Source organism: Phascolarctos cinereus, unplaced genomic scaffold, assembly GCF_003287225.1.
Source record: "Phascolarctos cinereus isolate Bilbo 61053 unplaced genomic scaffold, phaCin_HiC Scaffold_2;HRSCAF=192, whole genome shotgun sequence".
Lineage (NCBI taxonomy): Eukaryota > Metazoa > Chordata > Mammalia > Diprotodontia > Phascolarctidae > Phascolarctos > Phascolarctos cinereus.
The window spans coordinates 266,065,162-266,080,779 of record NW_027555625.1 but is presented as its reverse complement, the minus strand read 5'-3'; the positions used below and the strand labels follow the sequence as shown (position 1 = coordinate 266,080,779).

The following is a 15,618-nucleotide window of genomic DNA, read 5'->3' as shown; positions in this document are numbered from 1 at the left end:
ATTTCTCATAAAGTCACTAGCTTCCAATTGCTCTGTTCTAATTTTTAAGGAAGTATTTTCTTCAGTAATCTTTTGGACTTCCTTTTCCATTTGGCCAATTTTTCTTTTTAGGGCATTCATCTCCTCATTGGCTTTTTGGACCTCTTTTGCCATTTGGGTTAGGCTGTTTTTTAAGGTGTTATTTTCTTCAGCTTTTTTTTGGGTCTCCTTTAGTAAGCTGTTGACTTGTGTTTCATGATTTTCTTGCATCACTCTCATTTCTCTTCCCAGTTTTTCCTCTACTTCCCTTACTTGCTTCTCAAAATCCCTTTTGAGTTCTTCCAAGGTCTGGGACTGATTCTTATTTTTCTTGGAGGCTTTGGATGTAGGAGCTTTGACTTTGTTGTCTTCTTCTGGTTGTATATTTTGATCTTCTTTTTCACCAAAGTAAGATAATGTAGTCTGACTCTTTTTGTGCTGCTTGCTCATGATCCCAGCCAATTACTTGAGTTTTAAACTCTTTGTTAAGGTAAGAGTCTTCTTTCAGTGTGGAGAATGTACTGTTCCAAACTTCGGGGGTTTATATAGCTGTTTTTAGAGATACTTGTAGGGACCTGTAAATTTTCAGTTCTTTCAAGGTGGTATGATAAGGGGTGAGGTGTTTACTCCTTTGCTGGCCTGTGCTGTGGTCTATTAGTGACTACAAGCACTCCTTTGTGCCCTGGAACTGTGAGGAAGGTTTCCTGTCCACAGCCACTACAAGCTCCACCGTGCCAGTGCTCCTCCTCACCCCAGGACCCCAGTCCAGAACTGTGACCCAGATCCAAGCACGGGCAAAGCAAGAGATTCCTGCCTCAGCACCAGCAAAGAGATCCCTGCAGTCCCCCTCTGATCAGCCACTCGATTCCCCTTCAGTCTGTGGGCCGGAAGCTTGGGAAGCAGCTGCCCACCCCAGGGCCACGCTCTGTGCTCTCGGAGAACTGGAGCTGAGAACCCCGTTCCTCTCAGCACCGAAGAGACAGACTTTTCCCACTGACCTTCTAAGTTGTCTTTGGCATTTGTGGATTGAGGAGTCTGGAAGCCCCCACAGCTGCCCACGATTCAGTCCTCTGAGGCTTGCTCCAGGTTTGCTGTGGCCCACATGCCCACACCACGCTGCGCTCCTCTCCCAGCCCGGTGGGATATACCTTTCTGATCAATCATTCAGGTTGTCTTGAGCTGGAAATTTGTTTCACTCTGTCTTTTTGTGGGTTCTGCTGCTTCAGAATTTGTTTAGAGCCATTTTTATAGGTATTTGAGGGGTTTGGGGGAGAGCTCAAGCAAGTTGCTGCTTTCATTCCACCATCTTGGCTCCACCTCTCTCCTCATCACTTTATGTGTATATTATTGCAATGGCCTGCAGGTGTGTCTTCCTACCTTAAATCTCTCCCCACTCTGGTCCATCTATCACTCAGCTGCGAAATTCATCTTCCCAAAGTGCAGATCTACATTCCCTTTTCCTGTGGTTCCCTATCACCTCCAGGATCAAATATAACATCCCCTGTTTGGTATTCAAGCCCTTCACAACCTGGTCTCCTCCTCCCTTTCCAATTTTCCTACATCTTACTCTCTATCATGGATTCTTCCACCTAGTGACACTGTGATGCTGGCTTCTTGCTATTTTTGGAATAAGATATTCCACTTTTTGACTCTGGGAATTTTCACTGGCTATTCCCCATGCCTGAAATACTCTCCCTCCTCATTTCTACCTCCTGGCTATATTGCAAGTCCCAGCTAAAATTCCATCTTCTAAGGGAAGCCTTTCCTGATCTCCCTTAATACTAATCCTTTCCTCCTGTTGATTATTTCCAATCTATCCTGTATATATCTTGTTTATACATTTGTGTTTTCATGTAGCCTCTCCCATTTGGCTGAAGTCCTTGAGAGCAGAACTGTCTTTTGCCTTTCTTTGTATCCTCAGCACTTAGGTCAGCACCTGGAACATAGTAGGTGCTTAATAAATGCTTGTTGACTGAGCACTGAATGGATGAATGAAACAGTTAGTAAACATTTATTAAGTGCTACTAATTGCCAGGCACTGTGCTGATAAGTGCTAGAGATACAAAGAAGCGCAAAAAGCAGCTTCCTGCACAGTCTCATAGGGAAGACAACATGCAAACGACTACGTACAAACATGATATAGACAGGATAAGCTGAGCGTCCTCTCAGAGTGGGAAGGCACTAAGATTAAGGGGGACTTGGAAAGACTTCTTGAAGAAGGTGGGATTTTAGCTGAGACTTGAAGGAAGCCAGGGAAGCCAGAAAATGTCAATGAGAGGGAAGAGAGTCCCAGACATGGGAAAAAATATTCATTAAGTGCTTTCTATGTGCTAGGCACAAAGCTGAGAATACAAATACAAAAATGAGATGGTTCCCTGCCCTCAAGAAGTTTATATTCTGGGACAGCTAGGTGGTACAGTGGATAGAGCACCGGCCCTGGATTCAGGAGGACCTGAGTTCAAATGTGGCTTCAGATACATAACACTTCCTAGCTGTGTGACCCTGGGCAAGTCACTTAATCCCATTACCTAACCAAAAAAAAAAGTTTACATTCTAATGGGTAAGGTAGCACATATCGGGGAGTGGTAGTTAGAGAAATGAATCTTAGTCTTTGGGGTAACAGGGATGGGTGGTGAACTGACCTATAGGGCAACCAACCAACATGCCTTTTTAAAAATTAATTTTTTTTGTTGAGCAAAAATCAATTTTCTTTCTCTCCCTCACTACCCATATAACAAACATACATAGTCAAGCAAAGCAAATTCCCACATTGGCAATGTCCAAAAATACACTTGCCATGCCTTTTCTAGAAGCAGTGGTAATATTGAGTTGATTGCCACGCCCAGGACGGTTGGAGGAAAGCTGGAATGGATAGGACTGGGGTTGGCCCAGACCACAAGATGGCTCAGATGGGGTATCATAGATATGGTAGCACAGGTGAGTTTGCATTTACTACTTATAAATCAAGACAGGTCAGTCCCTGGGTATGAGTTCCAAAGCTGAATAGATTCACTGCCCCCCAGGGCCAGGGGTCATGATTTCAGGGCAACTTTGAGGCAAATAGGAGGATAATCCAAGTGGGTATCTAAATGGGAAGTGACGGCATAGGCTAGTTTGGGGCAAGCTAGATATAGCGGGCTAGGTGAGTTAGCAGGCCCTTACTCAACAATAGAATTAGTTTCTTCTCTTCCTAAAGGAGAGAGAGACACTCCAACCACCCTCAGCAGCCCATGATGCAACTAGGTGCCTTCTTAACCCTGTCTTCATTGCACTCTCCTTTTCAGATGCCTGCAGACTGCCTGCCTCCCTCTGTGCCATCAGACCACCTCAGTAATGAAGCTCGTCCACTTGTCTCTCTCTCTCCAGCCTTCCTTTACGCACAGCAGGGCTGCACACGAAATGTGAGGTCCCTTTCCCCCATTCCTTCTCACCCTCTGCATCCCCTTACTGTGCCCTGAAGTCACTGTCTCCATTTGCCAACTTCTGCTCGTCGGAGGAAAAACAGCGGCAATTACCTGCAGAACAAGGACACCTACTGCATCACAGAAGAGCCTCATTGTTTTCTCTCTCATGCCCATGCTTTTATTTTTTATTTAGAACAGACATTTTTAAAAATGCCCTTCTGTTCTAGAACATGTAGACTGAAAAATGATGATGGCCCTGGGTTACTCAGAAAATTCTCCAGCTTCCTTCCTACTGGTGGCTGGAAAGATTGTTGGGAAGATATGGCTTTGGTTCTTGGACTGGGCCAGATGTGTTTGGGAGATGATTGATGTTTTTTTGTCATCCAGTCCTTTTAGCAGCAGAACAACCTGCGTGGCTAGGATGATTTATTATTATTAATTTTTATCATTATTATTTTTCGTGATATCAGTATTGTGTTTTTTTTGTGGGAAAGTGAGTTTTTTTATACATATATATGATCAATATCTTTATTTATTGGTTGTTAACTGTTGCTGCTGTCTGGTATGTCTGAGCCCCAAGTGTCCAGGGGCAAAACGTTTACATGTGCACGCACGCCCCCATGCTCGCTCAGGAGGACGGTGGCCCACAGTGGCCAAGAAGCCAAAAATACTTTCCCAGATACTGTGCTTGGTTTTTGGACTGGGGTTAGGGATGAAATTCTTGAAAGGGGTTACATACCCGTCTCTCTTCCAGACGCTTGCTTCTCTGGGTTCCCTTGCTTCCTCACGGCTTCCTCCTTTCCCTTGTCCTCCTTCCTTTCTCCCCCCCTTCCCCCTTCCCCCCAGCATTCTTCTGCATGGCTCTCATGCTCATGCTCAGAAAGAGACCCCAGCTGCTTTTGCATTCAGATTTTCATTTGGCCTGGATGCCTTTTCTTGCTTCTTGCTTTTGTGTCTTGGGCAGAGTAGAGGAATTGAGTTTCTTGAAAGGTTGCACCAAAAAAGACTGTTTTGGGGAGAGAACTCAACGGATTCTTTTAGTGGAGAGCTTAGAGAAGGGGAAATCCACTGTATTCACAGAAGAGTGAACTGCTGCTGTTAGCCAAATCTTGAGTATCCCTCTCTCTTTTGGGAAGCTTGCAAATGATTCCCAAATCTTCCCACTTGTCATATTCCCTTCTCCCCCAATCCTTCCTTCCCCAAGGAAAGACACAGGAATTTAAGTATTTGTACCCCTTTGGCTCACACATAGTAGACACTTACCTAAATGTTTATTGAATTGAGTTTTCCTTGGGTCCAGTGGGTGAACAATTATAGGGAAAGAAGCTTGTTCAGAGAGATAGTTTCCTATCAATTTGACTCAATTGGACAATCATTTATTTAGCTCCTACTAAGTGAAAGGGTGGTAGGCCCTGAGAATATGAAGACAAAAACAAAACATTCCTGGCCCTCCAGGGGCTTACATTCTATGGTCTATCAGGCAGTAGCCTTGTATCTCTTTGGGGGGGAAGCTCTAACCTCTTCCTGGAAGTTGAGAAAAATAGCTAAACCACGATATTCTAGAAAATGTTGCCAAATCTTTTAGAGGGAAGGACAAACAGAAAACCAGCCAGAGAGTTCCATGGGTGATGCCATGTAACTTTCTGTTTCCTTTGATGTTTGATGAATGTCCTGCCATCTTGTTTTTCCTTCAAGTCTAAAAGAGGGAAGATAATGTGTGAGGCCTGGCTATTCACAGCTCTTAGCACTTTCCCTTAGCTAGATAATTGGGAAGTGTTATGACTGGCCTGTAGGGAGCATGCCTTATAAATTCAGTCCTATTACAGTGACAATTAATGTCAATCACCCAAGAATTAGCATCCTGGTCTTTGTGTTTTTATTCCCTTACTATCCCTGCTCTGACCTATTACCACAGAGTTGGCCTTGGAAACAGCTGGTACCCAGCATGACTTGGTTGACGTCTGCCCTTATCTGAAACCCTAGTCCCCACTGTGGGCAGATAACCTTGGACATTTTGTGGGCCACATCCCTCTCTCCTTCTCCATAGTTCCTTGTCCCTTCTGCGCTTCTCTGACAAAGATCTCTCTTCTGGGGAAGGGGCATTCTGGACTTTGTGACTGCTCACCCTATCTAAACACTCTGCTATGTCTTCCTTTTGATATCTAGAGTTTTCAAACCCACATAAGGCTCAAACCCAAAGCTTCTCCTACAGCCACTTATCCCCCTGCCCCAAAATCCCAACCATCCTCTTTCTTTGGGGTCTTGTGGGCTCTCCTTCCTGCCCCCTCCATGATGCCCCCCCCACTGCTGTTTTGTTGTGTGAACTGCAGCTAGTTTTGATTCCTTATCCAGATCTTCACCTCTTATTTTAACTCCAGGGGATGAGGGTGGGACCATTGGGATCTCATGGCTTTATTCGCTGGCATTTTCAAGGGTCACCCTTCCTCCTTGGGGGAAACAGTATGAAAATTCTTCTTATACAGCTCAAGCTTGTTCTCCCTTTCCACCAACCTCAACATACTTGGGGAGGGTGTTGGGTATGAGCAAGTTAGGGAGTGAGTCCTTATCCTCTCTAAACCAAGGAGGACCCTTCCTGGTTAAGTTTTCTCTCTGCCTTTGTCTATTTCCTAAAGAGCTCCCTTACCTTTCTCTTGGCTGTGATGCTGGGTAAAGAATCTTCTTAAGCTCAACCAGATGGCTTGTTGAGGAATTTCTTGGATCAGAGATTGAGGAGGCACTGTTGTTTAAGTCTGTATGCCTCCTGACCCATTTGTGGGCTCTCTGAGCTCCCATAATCATCTCTTAACATGGATAGCACCTTTATTGGGCTAGCTATGGAAAGATACTTCTTCCAGCTCCCTCCTGAATGCTGAAGGCTAGACTTCCTAGGGTTTTTTCAATTGGCAAAGACAGCTGGGCCGGGCCAGAGAATTCCACTGGGGAGCAACCTTCCCCCTCTCTTAGGCTCCCTGACCAGATGTTAAGAATCACATGAAATAACAAATTACCAGTGTCAAGCAGAGAGGCGGTATCACTGAGTGGAAATCAGACCTGGGTTCAAGTTCCTTTTCTGCCTCCTATTTGCTATATGATTTTGGGCAAGCTGCTTCCTTTTTCTGAGCCTCAGTTTCCCCATGAGTGGGGACAGATGGGCAGGGCTGATTATCTATCTGACTTTCTTTGGGATTTGGTTGTTTCAAAGAGAAGGTGAGCACTAACTAGCCAGGGTGGACTATGATTGGTGGTAAGGGTAGAAATGTTTGTTTTCCCTCACCATCCCCCACAAAAAAATAAATCATAAACAGACCCCTTCCTCTTTGTGAATAAAAAAAAAATCAACAGCTTTCTGGCCCTCTCTTCCCCAACCACCACTCCTTTGGTAGCACTATCACCCATAGAAAGAGAGGGAGGCAGCTAATAGGCATGCCTTCTTGCCTCTTATTTCAAACTCTCATTACCTTTTACATTTTCCTCTTGTGGACTATATCCACCCAAGTAATTGACCCATGACAAACTAACCTTTAGCAGGTGGGTCCTTTCTTCATGTTATAGGGGTCAGCTGATGTGGGTACTATATACCAATGCAGTGTTTGATGAAACCTAAAAAAGTCCCTGATAACTGTAAGTATTTCCTGGTGAATTGGGGGAAGGGGAGGGAATATGCATTTATATAGCACCTACTATGTGTCAGACACTGTGCCGAGTGCTTTACAAATAATATTTCATTTGAATTAAGATTTCCTTTGGATACAATGTCCCCTCTCTGTTCCACCTCAGACTAAATTTGGGATAAGTTTTTTGGAGTCTTTCAATGGCTACATAGAGATTAGGGCCATATATATGGCTTCTGAATGGCAAAGTTCAGAAAGGTCAGCCTCCATTGCTGCTCTCGAATTGTTCTTGTGAATAATACTGTGTTTTCCTCTTCTTCCCTCTTATGGAAGGAATTCTGTGTGTCTTGGCTCATCAGATGTAGTTTTTTGGAGGGGGGGGGTCATCTCATTCATGCCTTCTTACATAAGACCATTTTTGTGTCCAGTGAGACCTACTTGAGGTACCAGAGTTAGCACATGGAACCTTGAGAGTTGTGCTGCCCTTTCCTTAAGTGACCCCAGGCAAGTGGTTTCCTTTTTTTTTTTTTTCAATTCAGGTTCCCTATCTGTGAAGTGGGGATGATGCCAATCTACAGCATGCCTTAAAGGAGGTCATGCTGAGTATCAAAAATATTCCTGAACATTAGGATTAAGGATGAGTAGTGTGGAGTATGTCTCTAGAAGGCTCTCCATGCCCTCTTCCCTCTTGCTGTTAATGACATGTAGGTCCCACAAAGGCAGCATAGTGCTTTCCAAGAAGCCCATTCTTATCTTGCTGGTGGAGATGGAGGTCATTCATTATTTCCTTGCTACAGGTTGTATAGTAAAGGCCCATCTTGATGATAGATCCCCATAGAAAGCATCACTCCAGTCTTTCCCTATAATCTTCCACCTCCCCCCTCCATTCCCCCCCATTTAGCCTGGATCCTTTCTTTTGCAAGTCTCCTGGTCCACAAATCCTTTAAGGAATCTTTATTTAGTACCCCAGCCCCTGAAGGAATTCCTTTCACTTCCACTGTTTTTTTTCTGCATGATGCCTGGACCCATTTCAGAGCTGCTTCTCTGGGTCCTGGCTTCTTTGCTCACAAGTGACAGACATCTCTTCCAGTGATGCCCAGGTACCAGGAGGGAACCTTGAGCCTCCCAGGTGGGGAAGACAAGAGCCAATACCATGTGTTCTATCTAATCTGGCTGGGGACAAGAATTTTCAGATTCTGGGCTGTTCCCTGCTGTATCTGCTCCTACCCCCGCTGATCCTTAGCCCCTATCCCAGCCTTTGCCTCCCAACATGTCTGCTTCCTACTTTTTGTTGATGGTGACTTGTGAGAATTTCATAATTTTCTAGTGATTAAATATTTAACCATGCAGCATTTCAAATAATGTTAAGACAAATGTACACATCATTTATACTGACATCTCTTCCTTATGAAATGCTTTTAAGTTTGACAACAAACTTCCTTATGAGACAGATGTCAGTCTTTTCTTAAAGGGACACTGTCTCCTTATTCTAGGTGGTGGGTGCTCATACTCAGTAACTCCAGGCCTGGAACGGTTTCTTCCAGAAATCTGCCTCTACTGTTGACCTAGGAAAACCGAGTCTGAGTTTTAGAGCCGGACGCTGAGACCCATGTACACTCCCTGGTGGTAATAAGTAGTTACTACACCCACTTTTCCAGGGCTCTCCGTTCATCTTGGGGATATATAAGTTGGTCAGCCAGGTGATTTCTGCTGTTTTTTTTTGGACAAGGAAGCTAAGGGTTTGGGTGGGAAGGAGGCTTCGGTTTAAAAATGCTTTAGGCTTCTGGTTCCAGTTTTCCTACAATGTTTCTTTCAACTACTTCTTAACCCACCCCCAGATTTGCTACCGCTTCCCCCACCCACTCCTCACCCCAAGGGATGTCAGAATTAATTAGCTTATGGTCACTGTGATCTGAAGCCTTGCCCTTTTTTTTTTTAAAAGATATCTGCAGAATAATTCCAATGATCGATTTTTGAATGAATAAAGTTTTTGTTGAATAACACAGCTGGTCCCATCTTCTGTTGTATAGCCCTGGTCAGCCTCCCTACCTGTAGTGATGGTCCCTCAATAGGCCTGGTTGTTTTCTATTTTCTAGAGACGGGGTAAATTCAAGGTACCCTTCCCCTTCGTGGATTTTCTTCCCCACTTCTCTTCTTGGGAAACTAACATTGGCATCAGACTTGGGATCCTAGGCTCATCCTAGATTCATAAATCTGGAGCTGAAAGGACCTCGTGGGCCCTTTAGTCCAACCGCCTCATTTTCCATAGATGTCTTTCGTAGCTTTGACAGCTCACCCCACAGGGCAACAGCTTGAGAATATTTGGGTTCCAGCCCCAGCTTTGCCTACTAGCTTCCTGTATGACTGTAGGCAGGCACGTCACTCCCACTCTCTGTGACTCATCTGTCCAATGGCACCCACCAGTCCAGTCCCACCTACCTCACAGGGTTGTTGTGGGGGTCCACTGAGCTGAGATGATGGACAGGAGTGGACACTTTGCAAAGCTGAGAGTGACATGTAAATAGAGAGCATTATAAATTGTCATTGTTCCCCCACTTAGGAGTTTTGTCTTGTTTGGAAACAAATCAGGTGGCTCTTTAAGAGCAGCAAAGTTTCCTGGGGGTGCTGGGTTTTTCTTTCCTTTTTTTTTTTTTTTTGGTTGGCTTGCTTGCTAGTCTCTGCCTTCTTCCCTGCTGGAGATGCCTTTCTGCCTGGTGTGCATGTGTGTGTGTGTGTGTGTGTGTGTGTGTGTGTGTGTGTGTGTTGTGTCTGATGAAGATGAAAAGAGGATGTCATGGCCATGAGCTGTTTCCAGTACCTGTTGTTACAGGCTGCCAGATGTTACAGATGCTGGATAGTACAGGTGCCTGTGTGGGCCAAATTGCATGCCTCACCCCAACTGCCCCAAACCCTCCCCTGGTGCTCTGTGTTGTATGTTGTCAGTGTCGCACCAATTAAACACACTACCTGGACTGTCCTCTCTTTTCCCTTTGTGTGGACCTGTTGCCTTTGCCTTCTCTTTTTATGTTGTTTTCATTTTGATGTTTTTAAAGGTCTTTTTTTGTGTGTGTTTTTTTTTCCTCCCTTTCTTTCTCATGAAATCTTTCTCTGTTTCTTGGGATATTGTTTGGGTCCAAGTAGTTTCCTTCAAAAGAGAACCTGTGGATCGAGAGAAGCCAGATGCTAAATGTCTGCCTGGGTATAGAAGGAGATGGAATGGACAGAATCCTGGCTCTACTATTTGTTACCTGTGTGAGCTTGTTAGTCAGTTTAACTCTGGGCCTCAGTTTCCTTATCAGTAAAATGAGAGGGTTGGATGAGATGATCTGTACTGTAGCATGACAGGACACTGGAAACCATGTCCGCTGGCGGACAGAAACCCCCACCAGCCTAGCACCACTACCCCAAATCTCTACCACAATGATATGACCCCAGAATATTTACCAAACTGCAGGGAAAGAATATCCTTACCACACTTTGTGGGATGTTGACATGTCCCATAGTCCACAGTGGTTTGTTCATTATTAGAGTGAAGATGGTAATTGGATAGGCTCCTTTCAGCTTGACTCCCCCATTTTCCCTCTTGGTTTTGGGGTGAGCCCGAGAGTTGAGCTTTATCCTTCGCCGCAGAGGATGGAAGCCAGGATTTCAGAGGTGCCAACTCGGTCTTTCTCTCCCTCCTCAAGGCCACATATCTTTCTTTTGGATCTGTGGTTTGCTCAGCCCTGTGCTAATATAGGCCCTGATGAAGCCACAAACCAATGTGGCCCTGTCAATGTGGCCCAACTATCAATCTTATTGGGATGTAAGATACACCCATGAGTGAACAATGACAGCTAAATTGTATGGTACATATAAGGTTGGCTCTGGTCACAATTTTCTTGCTTTGGACCAAAGATCTAAGGGTGAATGTCTCCCTGGGACAACTGAACCAGTCTCTGAAGGTCAAAGATCTTGCATCTGAATAAGCTAGAATCGAATAGAGATTTAACCCTCGGTACAGCCCCATTCCTAGTCACCTGGATCTCCACTTCCTTTTTTTGGAGGAAGAACACTCCAGAGTACCACACCCTGAACTTGTGTGAATGAGTGAGTGTGTGTGTGTGTGTGTGTGTGTGTGTGTGTGTGTGTGTGAGAGAGAGAGAGAGAGAGAGAGTACCTAGAGGGAAGGAGAAAAGCAAGGTTTTGGTATTAACACCTCTCAGTTGCCAGAAGTTCCCATTTTCCGTGGGCAAAAGGCTAAGCTGCTCAAGACCAGGAGCCTATATGCTACCAGGCTCTTAATGAGACCGGGGGGGGGGGGGGGGGGAAGAAGGCATTTCAGGCTCCATCAACTCCAGACACAACTCCTACCCCATTCTTTGTTTGATTAATCACCTGGGCAGTCACAGTAAAGGCCCTTTTCTAACATGGAAAGGGCTGTGAAGATCCCCTATGTGGATGGCCATATATATACTTGCCCTGGGTGAAGAATCTTTGTTCTGTTTTAAAATTTTTTTTCCAAAAACTAAGCTTGTCAAAAATTTGTCAGAGAAAAAGAGAGCCCAGTGTTATCTCACAAATCTTACTCTGATAATAAAGGCTTAAGAAGACAGACTTCATGGTTTTTACACAATGAGTGAAATATTTGTGAGCTAGGAGGTGACTAACAGAGTACAACTGTCTCTGCTTCTATCAAGAGTTGGGGAATCTGTGCAAAATAAAAGGGTTAAGGTAGCATGGTGGAGTGAATAGTGGTCTCAGAGTCAGAAGACTTGGGTTCAAGCCTTAACTCTGATACATGATTGAATCAACCTCTTGAGTATCCCAAGCAACCCTCTCATGCTATGGTTGCAAGAGCAGACGCAGATCTGCATTGGTAGAGGGAATTTTTTTCACTGAAAATTGCTTAAATCAATGAAATCACAGATCTTGTATCCCTCCACCCAAAATAAACAAATTAATAAATAGATAAAAGGAGCTACATGGCTTCCATAAACTAGCTTCCCTAGGACTGGTGGGTATTTAGCAAAGCCTATGATTTCCAGTGGCTTCCAAATAGTGAGGTTATTCCAGGGGTATTAGAGCTCTATCGAAAGAATATCAGTGGGTGCCAACACTATTGTTGCTATAAGTAGAGGATGGGGTTTAGCTATTCATTCAACAGTCATTTATGAAGCCCCTACTGTGTGTTTAGATAAAATATGGTCCTGTTCTATTAGAGGGTTGATACTGTTCTCTTAAAGAGGACTCCAAATGGTCCCAGGAAATAAGAAAAACTTTGGAAATTGAAATAGCTGTAGGGTTCTGGGAGGTAGCTGGGCTTCAAGGACCAGGAAGAGTTGGGGGGGAGGGCTTGTGAAAGACCAATGACAAGGAGGGTTCATTCAGGGGATCAGGCTCTAGGGGGCGCCAGATACTCAAAGAATGCCATCTCAGTCCTGGCCCTAGGAAAGCTGTGTCAGATCCCTGGGCAAATCCCAGGGAAATTTCTTTAGGAACCCAATGGGGCCAACCCAATTCCCTGGCCACTTTCTAGCAGTATGGGGCTCCCCCCAAATAATCTTGATCTTTAAATCTGGGGAATAGCTGTTGGTGCTTAAGAGTTTAGACAGAGGTCCATAGATTTAGAACTAGAAAGGACCTTCAAGGCAATTTAGTCCAAACCTCCACATTTTGAGTTAAGTATGGCATTTGAGCCCAGCCACAGTTCAAAGTGGAAGAGGAATTAGGATGCTGGTGGGATTTGAACCCAGGCCTTCCTGACTTAAAGTCCAAGCATTCCTGCCACTATCTTCGTTTATAAAGTGCTTACCTCAGTGCCTCATATACAGTATGTGCTTACTACAATCCTTGTTCCTTTTCTCTCATTCCCTTCTTGTTAGGGCTGGAATGAACCTTAGAATATAGAATGTTAATTTTGTCATTTAAACTGGAATGACATTGGTTGGGGAACAGAAACAAGAAATAAAATGAACCCGAGGTAGAGAAGGAAATTTGGGAAAATCAATGTGAAAAACTTAAGGTGTAATGGAATAGTAGGAGAAAGATTACTTGACTGAGTCATTTTTGCCTTTGACATTAAACACAGTGACATCAGATAAGTATTTTCCTTTCTGAGGCCTCAGTTTCCCCATCTCTAAAATGGAGGAGAAGAGAGGTGATTTTTAAGGTCCCTTCCAGCTTAATGTCCTATGGAGATTCACTAAATAGATTGGTTAGGCTTTGATTCTGTACTCCTCAGTCCTGGGTCCAGCAATTTGCTTGACCTTGTCTCTTTAGCTATAAGGATATGAGGCCAGCCAGATGCAGCTCTTCTAAATTATAGATCTAAGAGACCAGAGTCAACAGAGCTATCTGGGACAAGGAGACAGCTATCATGTGGAAAGTCAAAGGTCTCTTTCAGTGCAACGGCCAGACAGACAGTATTTTCTGAAGCAAACAGGCGGCATGTGAAGGAACAAATGATTCCACTGAGACAATCTCTTAGGAAATGGGAAAATTTTTTTTGCGTTATTTAGAGCCCAAAAATGTGGGGCTCCCAGGCGGCTGGAAAAGACAAAATGATGGGGCTGGGAAGTGATTGATGAAGCTCAGTTGTGTTTTTCTGTCTGATTCCTTTGTTTGTGGACTTCCAACCTCATCATGTCTCCTCTTGGCCTGACTGAGGCTACATTCTTCCTTCTGCACCAAACAACTACAGGGACAAGCTCCGGAGCAACAGCAGCCTGGACATCAGAAAAAAAAAATTGAATTTATGGGACCATGTTATCTAGAAAGGCTCCCTTTCATTGGTCTCATGAGGAACTTTGTGCCAAGATGGAGTTCTCTCACACTGTTCATCTGAAGATAATAATAATAATAGCTAGCTTTTATATAAATGCTAAGGTTTGCAAAGTGCTTTACATTATTATCTTATTGGATCCTCACAACAACTCTATGAACTAGGTACTATTATTATACCCATTTTACAGGTGAGGACACTGGGAGATTAAGTGACTTTCCCAGGGTTACACAGCTAGTAAGTGTCTGAAGAAGAATTAGAAGTTAGGTCTTCGTCATTCAAAATGCAGCATTCTATCCACTATGTCACTTAGCTGCCTTAATAATAATTAATGGATGATAAATAATCATAGTCCATGTGGCTTGGAGAATCAGGAGAACTGCTTAATTAGAGTTCTCCTGATCCACTTCAGATTATAGGGTGTGTACCTTTATCCACACAAATGTGGGCACCTCTCATGGTGTTGAGACTACACTATGTAATGTATACTACATGTAGTCCACCATGTAGTGTACATGCATGCATGTACATTAACATTGCTAGTAAGAGTGAGGATCCTTTTCCCCCTTGCTAGAAATCTAAGGCAAAGAAAGCTCCTTACAAGGAAGAAAGCTTCCAAAGAGAGTGAAGCCTTATTCTTAACCCTTTTTGTGTGTGTCCTTGGACTCTTGGAAGTCTGTTGAAGCCTATGGGACCCCTTCTCAGAATAACGTTTTTAAACTGACTAATATAAAATACATAGGATTACAAAGGAAAGCAGTTGTGTTGAAATACAGTTATCAAAATATTAAAAAACCAAATTCATGGACACCAGGTAAGAACCAGGTAAGAAGGAGATAGGTTCCTACATGAAGAGCCTGTCTCCTATCTTCTACACACAACCTCCTCCCTTCCCACCCTAATCACTGGCAACTAATCAAGATTTCCCTGTGTCATTCCAGCAAGCTGATCAGACACATGTCCATCTCCATGTTAAGTGCCTACCTTTGTGAGGACAAAAAGTCCATATCCTATATAATCCATTTGATAATGGATTGGGAACAACTCACCAAATCAAGCAGGACTTCTTCAGGTCACCCCTGCTACACTCACATTTACATAAAAGGTTAACTGATTCATGGGAAAATGTTCTGGGAGTTGGGGCTAAGGGAAATATGGGGATGGAAATCCAATCCAATAAGCATTTGACTACTTGTCCAAGGTAGTATATTAGGTGCTGGGATTTCACTGGGAAAAATAGAGGAGAAAAAAGGTCCCTCTCCTCAGGGAGTTTCTGTTCTACTAGAAGGATACAATACATAAACTGATAAGTACATACATGAAAATTTGAAGAGGGAGAGAATACTATCACCTGGGGGATCTGAAGAGGCCTTGGAAACCAGGAGCGGGAGGTAAGAAAAGAATACATTCCGAGGATGGTAGAAAGCCTGTGCTTGGAGGTCCAAGGTAGAGTGCCAAGTTTGGGGAATGGCAAATGGGCAGTTGGGCTGGAATGTAGCTTGTGTAGAGGGGAAGAAAGTGAAATAAACCTGGAAAAATAAGCTAGAGCCAGATTCCCTAGGGGGTTATGTAACTGCATTAATGAAAGATGGATAAGAGTAAGAATTCAGGATCCCCTAGTAGATTGTCAAGAAAAGAGGAGTAACAATTCATACGTATAAAATGCTTTCAGGTTTAACAAAGCACATGCCTCACAAACGACCCTTTGAGGGAGTTGGTGCAAGTATTATTCCCATTCTACCAATTAGGAAACAATTGTTTCAGAGAGATTAAGTGACTTGCCCATGATCACAGAAGACCTACTTCTAAGTGATGGAGTTAA

General features: G+C 43.9%; 1 protein-coding gene across 1 annotated transcript in view; it reads left to right on the top strand.

The window, feature by feature from the left end:
- Positions 1-9,802, top strand: part of NCS1 (neuronal calcium sensor 1) — a 96,173-nt gene extending 86,371 nt beyond the window's left edge. The window contains exon 8 of the mRNA XM_020973563.2: positions 3,303-9,802. The gene's annotated coding sequence lies outside the window, so the exon portion shown is untranslated. The remainder of the gene's footprint in view (positions 1-3,302) is intronic.
- The last annotated feature ends 5,816 nt before the right edge of the window (positions 9,803-15,618 follow it).